Raw genomic sequence first — 6,496 nt, forward strand, 5'->3', positions numbered from 1 at the left:
TGTTTTAGCAACATGGCTTACTTTTTCAGGTTTGCACAATCCTTTTGTTTAGCATTGCTGAGAAGTGAAATGTCACATTAACAAATTTTCTAATAGTTTGGATAACATGTTTAGTCATTATATTAGTGAGCATTCTTTTAAGCAAATAGAAATTACTCTTTCTATCTGAATATAGGGGATTAGAGGTTTCCCACCTGTCAGATGGGATAGGGAAGGGCATGTCAAGAAGCTCACTGCCAATAATCTCAGCCAGCAACATTGCAGTGGGTGGTCCCCAAGTGCTGTGTGCTTCTCATCCATCATCTGCTCAGCATCTGCCTGGTACTGCCAGTAGAGAGTAATGGTCTCTTCTTCCCTTTGGAATCTCTCCAAGTGCCCCATTCCAATTCTCATGGTCCCATTCTTTCCCAGTCAACACCCTAACTTTTACAAAAGATGCTTGACAAAGTTCACTGTGCGTTCAAATTTCATAGTTATCCAGCCAACGACAGGATCATATTTCGGTTTTGATTTTCAGATATCTCAACCCTGTAGCTACAAGAAATAAAAGGTTCTTTCAGGACAGTCCGAAAGACTCTTTGGTTCTCTGACTTCTTGAGAATTTAAAAGTTTTCCTTCTGTAAGCTGCAGTGTTATGTATTCAGTCAGCTCTCTAGTCCCTGTCATCAGACTTCCTACTAGAACATTCTATTGCAATAGTCCTTTAGTCTTTCAACACTTAGTTCTCTCAAGATCCTTAATTCTAGGCAACTAGAAGTGGAAATTTTAGGAATGATTTTGCCACTGCACGTTGTGCACCAAAAAGTGCACTTTTTACTAGCAGTGAGGTTATTACGTCTTTTAAATTCATTTAGATTGTACAACAAATTGCAGATTCTCTTATTTGAGGTTCTATTTTACTGAAACTGCTGCCACTAATAAATGTTCTAAGAGCCAGAGTTTGGTCATGAAAGCAGAAATCACTCTGTATATTTCAAGCATGAAATGTTTTAAAAGAGGAAATTAAAGACCTACAAACCATCTGAAAGGCTAGGGGATCTGAATCAGAGAAGCCATTTCTGAGAGTCCCATCCCGAAACACTGAAATGGGTGGACCTTCAGAGCTCACTAAGACACCACTGTAAATATGCTGACTCTCTGTGTGAGGGGTTGGCAAACTGTGGCCATGGGAAAAATCTGGCCTGCCACCTATTTTTGTACAGTATGGGAGCCAAGAATAGACTTATGCTTTTAAATCGTTGAAAAAAAAAAACAAAAGCAGAATATTTTGTGACGTGATGATTACATGGAATTCAATTTCAGTGTCCATAAATAAAGTTTATCGGAGCATAGCTATACTCACTTGTTTATATATTGTTCATGGCTGCTTTTGCTTTACAGTGACAGAGTTTAGTAGTTGTGACAGAGAATGTTTGGCCTGCAAAGACTAAACTATTTACTATCTAGCCCTTTACAGAAAAAGTTTGTTGATTCTTGGTCTGTGCATCTGACTGTAAGTTCTCCTGCCAAATATAGCTTCTCTTTCTCTTCTGCTTTCCAAGTTTAATGAAAATGACTCTCACTGGAAAATCCTCATAATCATATGGGGAAAGTAATTTTGAGAAATGTCACTCTTGGGTTCTCTGGATGGCAAAGAAGCAGTAATACTGAGTTGACAACAAACAATTGAGAATAATCACAGTGTGGCTGGTAATCCCCAAGGCCACTTTTAGATTAAATGATCAGCAAGAAGGACTCACAGAACTCAGAAAAGCTGTTATATTCACTTCTATGGGTTATTATAGCAAAGGGATACAGATGAAAAGCAGCAGAAGTAAAATGTTCATAAGGCAGAGTCCAGGAGAGACCAGACATAAGTTTCTAACGTCCTCTCCCAGTAGAGATACACAGACGTGTTTAATTCTCCCAGCAGTGACACGTCACAACACACATGAAATACTTTCTGCCACGGAAGCTCAACCAAACCTTGGTTTCCATGGTTTTTATTGGGCTTTGGTCACATTGGCATGGTTGATGGCCCATACGGGTGGCCTTATTTACTCAATCTCCAACCCCTCCAAGGGTCGAGCGATTACTACATGGTACACGGCCCCACCATAAATAAATATACATTGTCAGTATAAATTATCTGGGGTGGTCCAAGGTCCCAGAAAAACAGGAATACTCTTATTAGGCAGGATGTTGCAAAGTCTTAGAGATTATCTCTCAGGAATGAGACAAGGACCAAAATTTTCTTTGGAATGTGCAAGATTTGGACAACCCAGGCTTGCTGAGATAAGCCTTTATTCCACCCATAGACTCACCGAAATCTGGATCTCTAGGAAGCTCAGAGATTATCCAATTAAACCTCCTTTTTGATAGATGAAAAAATAGAGGCTTTGGAATCAAATACATGTGGTTTAAATCTCAATTTCATTGCTTACAAGCTGTGTGGCCTTGGAAAAGGTATCTAACTTCTTAAGGCCCAGTTTTTTCCTCACAGATTCATAGTTAATAGGATTATAATACGGACCAAGTGGCAAGGAAAATTCTTAAGTCAGACTAGTGGTCAAAACACAGTGGATATAGGAACAAGAGACATGCTCTTTATCTTTCCGATTCAATCTACAGCTAGTCAAATATCCGTAACTCAGCAAAGATTCCTCAGTCAAGGTGTTCCAACACCCCAGGAGGCCAGGGAGATCCACACATCTGTACATGTGAGGTTGGGGGATTGGGGCACACAGAAGAGGCAGAACTGGGGGAGCAAGGAGGCAGTGCCTGTGACCCTGGCCCCCGGCCATGGAAGCTGAGCCGCAGCCCCAGGGAACTGGTAGCCCCAGAGGAGCAGGTGCACGTGACTGTGGCCTCCTGGCCACAGTGGCACCCGTGGCCACAAGGAACCCGGCGGCAGTGGCTGCAGGGCCTATGACCCTGGTCCTTCCAGCCACTATGGTGCCTGAGACTCCAGAATCCCCAGCCATGACAGCAGCGCCTGCGATCCCGACAACCCTAGATGTAGAGAAGACACCCCTAAGCCTTGTTCCCTCCCCGCCTCCCTCCCCCGGCCACAGTGGCCATGCCTACAACCCAGGTGTGACCTTGGGCATGGTGGAAGTTCCTGCCATCCTGGTGCCTTCAGAGGCAACATCAGTGACAGCGGCAACACTGGCAGGGGCAAGGCACCAGCGATCCTGGGAGGATAATCCCTGACGACACCTCTAGCAGAGGCGCTGGAGAGTGGAAAGTGCTGCTTCTCAAATACAGCCAGAGGCAACTCAGGGAAGAGAAACCAAAAGCTTGTGCTATAGCACCACCCACTGAAAAAAAAGAGAAAGTCCTCTAATTATCAACCTGGTAATTTTTCGAATCAAAGTAAACAAGGCTTCACCTAACAAGAAAGACGTTCACTACTTCAAATGTGTCGTCAGAGAAACAACTTACCAGGCACCATGAAAACCCATGTAACACAGTATGACAAAAAGAAAACGACAATTCTCCCGAAACCAAACTTAAAGTCATGATGAAGTATTGTGATCTAATTGATAGAGAATTCGAAATAGCTGTTGTGAAGAAACTCAGCAAGCGACAGGAAAACGCAGAGAGGCAGTTCAGTGAGTTCAGGAGTAAAATGAACGAACAGAAGGAATATGTTACCGAGGAGGTAGAAATGCTAAAACCCCGGAAGTTCTGGAGCTAAAGAACTCAATAAATGAGATGAAGAATGCATTGGAAATAGAGCAGATGATGTGGAAGAGAGAATTCACCAGCTTTAAGAAAACATCTAGCAACAGAACCCCCCTCCGCCCCTCCCCTCTGCCCTGCGTCTTTGCCCGCAGGCTCAGCTCTGTCAGTGCTTGGTGCCCCTGCGTTCCCCCCCAGGCCCCCCGGGTGAGGGCCTTGACGGTGGCCGTGTTCTTGCGCTGCGCCTTCGTAGCCTTCGGTCCTGTGCTAGCCCTCTACATCTTCACCGTCACCGCCGGGCCCTTGCACATCACCTTCCTCATCATCAGAGCTTCTGGTTGGTGTCTCTGCTGCTTTCCTCCCTTGTTTGGTCCATGGCAGCGATCACTGCTGACAACCAACATGGACCAATACAGAAATATCTGCTGATCTTTGACATGTTAGTCTCAGTCCTTATCCAAGAAATGTTCCAGTTTGCGTATTACGAACTTTAAAAAAAAGCCAGTGAAGGTTTGAAGAGTATAAACCCGGATGACATAGCACCCTCTATGCGATTGCCGGCTTATGTTTCTGGCTTGGGCTTTGGAGTCATGAGGGGAGCATTTTCCTTTGTAAATACCCTGTCTGACTCCTTGGGGCCGGGCACAGTGGGCATTCATGGAAACTCTCCCCAGTTCTTCCTTAAATTCAGCTTTCATGACGTTGGTGATCATATTGCTGCGTGGGTTCTGGGGCATTCATGTTTTTTGATGGCTGTGAGAAGAAAAAGTGGTACGCCCTTCTGTAGTTCTTCCCACCCATCTGCTGGCGTCAGCCCTGACCTTCATACATCCTCGTTACGGATTAAATCTGGTGTCAGCGTACATCATCCTGGTGCTCAGGGGCATCTGGGCATCCTTTGCTTTTGGAGGCAGCTGCCAAAGCCTGAAGCTCCGCCTGCCCTGCCAAGACAAGGGCTCCCTCCTCTTCAACCCGCGCTCCAGATAACCTGTGAGGACCAGTGCTTACCAAACGCTAAGCTGCCTCTAGAGAGAAGCACAGCTGTGCCTTTTTCTAAAAATCCCTTTTCCTGGTGGGGGTTAGAAAAAGCAAAATTATCTGGATACAATATGGCTTTCATGCAACAGCTTTCTGAAAGGGATACATCAGTGGTGTACAGACTGCATGTTAGAATCACTTGGGGAAACATAAAGAATACTGATTTCTGGGCTCCACCCTCCAGATTTAATTGATCTGGGCATTTGGTAATTTTTAAAGCTTCCTAGATGACTTCGATGTGCAGCCAGTTTGGGAACCATCGATGTCCAAATAGGAACTTCCTGAGAACCCTGTAACTGAGTAAGAATCAGACGTTTAGCTATCTCCTAACTCAGCTTGCGCTTAGCAAGCAAGGATCTGAATGTCAAATCCTGGATAGCCTTTGTCTTTTGAAGTTCTGAAGTGACAAAAGGCTAAAGGGCTGTCATCTCTGTGAACTGTTTTCCCATGCTTCACTTGTACCCTGTTTCGTGAGAACATGGTGGGCTGTGCTTCTGACTACAGTAATAAATTGCACTGACTTACTAATGATCATTTAGCCAAAGTAAACCATTGATTAACGAGGTATATTTTTCTGTAGTTTTTCCATTCTAGGTTTTGCTTTTCTGAGGTATTACATTGTTTTTGAGCGTAGATTCCGTTTCTTTAACTAAAAACCAATTATTTTCTGACTTCCTGGGAAGATATTCTGAAACCAAGAGTTTTTGTGCAACTTCTGCAAGTCTTTCCTGGGCTTAAGGCTTTTCATAGGCTCTGCCCTAAGGCAGTGTTTACCAGCTGAGCACTAGCTGCTGGACTAGTTGAGGTGAAGCCCATGATCTATTTCTGAGCAGCTCTGCAGGTTGCTGAGTGATGTACCCTGGGACAGGCTTCACTGGAGCTGGCAGAAGTTTACCAAAAGCAGGAGGAAAACAAGCCAATAGGGTGGGCTTGACACTTACAATTTGCTCCTGTAATACTAACTAGCACTTCTCCCTAAATGGTGTAGTGGAAAATTGGAAATGTGTCTTAAACTGCCAAATTCATGCTTTTACATATTCCATATATTCTTTAGATCTAGCAGATGTCTCTGGGTTTTGGTAGCAGATACAGCATTCCCTTTATAGGAGTATCTAAGATGTTCATTCAGCTTCCAAACAACCCTTTTGTTTCCCTTTATAAAGAATAATTTGTGCCTTTATTAACTAGAAGTTGTTCCCAGTTGATGGTTTTTAGGGACCTGATGGTGTGAAATGGAAATTCCCTACACATTAAAGTGAGAACCTCAGTGAATCCCCTGTGTGCAGTAGAGCATCCGAAAGACATAGAGGCAGCAAGAGAGGGCTCACCAGTGGCATGAGAGATGGGAGACTTTGACAATACTGTGATGGACAGGTTTAAAATGGAAACATAGCCAGTGTTTTGGGCTAGTCACATATCTTACCAGGGACCAGAACCTTACACAGGAACTAGAACTTTATCAGTGAAATCCCCTCTCATGTTTAAATTATTAGAATTTTTTCAATCCACATATGCAGGAGGAGTAGGGTTTCCAGTAAGGTTGCAAACAGTCCCATAAGCAATTATAGTTATTCTCCTAAAGTTTACTTCAGCACTAATACTAATGCCTCCACCGGGGTTTGTAATTTTCCACCATTATACAAGACTTTCCTTAAATTGATGAGTCATAGGAAGAGTCAAGGACGTAGAGATTGAATAGTGAAATTTACTGTGCACAGTTGAGGGGAACAAGATGCTCATTGAACTGGGCTTCATTCCTACTGGAGTGTGGTGTTCTTTGATGAACAGGATAAGA

The 6,496-nt window shown here is 43.8% G+C and overlaps 1 pseudogene across 1 annotated transcript; it reads left to right on the forward strand.

Annotated features, from left to right (window-relative positions):
• The first annotated feature begins 3,502 nt into the window (after positions 1-3,502).
• Positions 3,503-4,650, forward strand: LOC309968940 (gamma-secretase subunit APH-1B-like; annotated as a pseudogene). The gene is made up of 3 exons: positions 3,503-3,643; positions 3,862-4,236; positions 4,355-4,650. The product of its transcript is annotated as a gamma-secretase subunit APH-1B-like (transcript).
• The last annotated feature ends 1,846 nt before the right edge of the window (positions 4,651-6,496 follow it).

Source organism: Leucopleurus acutus (assembly GCF_964270905.1).
Source record: "Leucopleurus acutus genome assembly, chromosome: 11".
Lineage (NCBI taxonomy): Eukaryota > Metazoa > Chordata > Mammalia > Artiodactyla > Delphinidae > Leucopleurus > Leucopleurus acutus.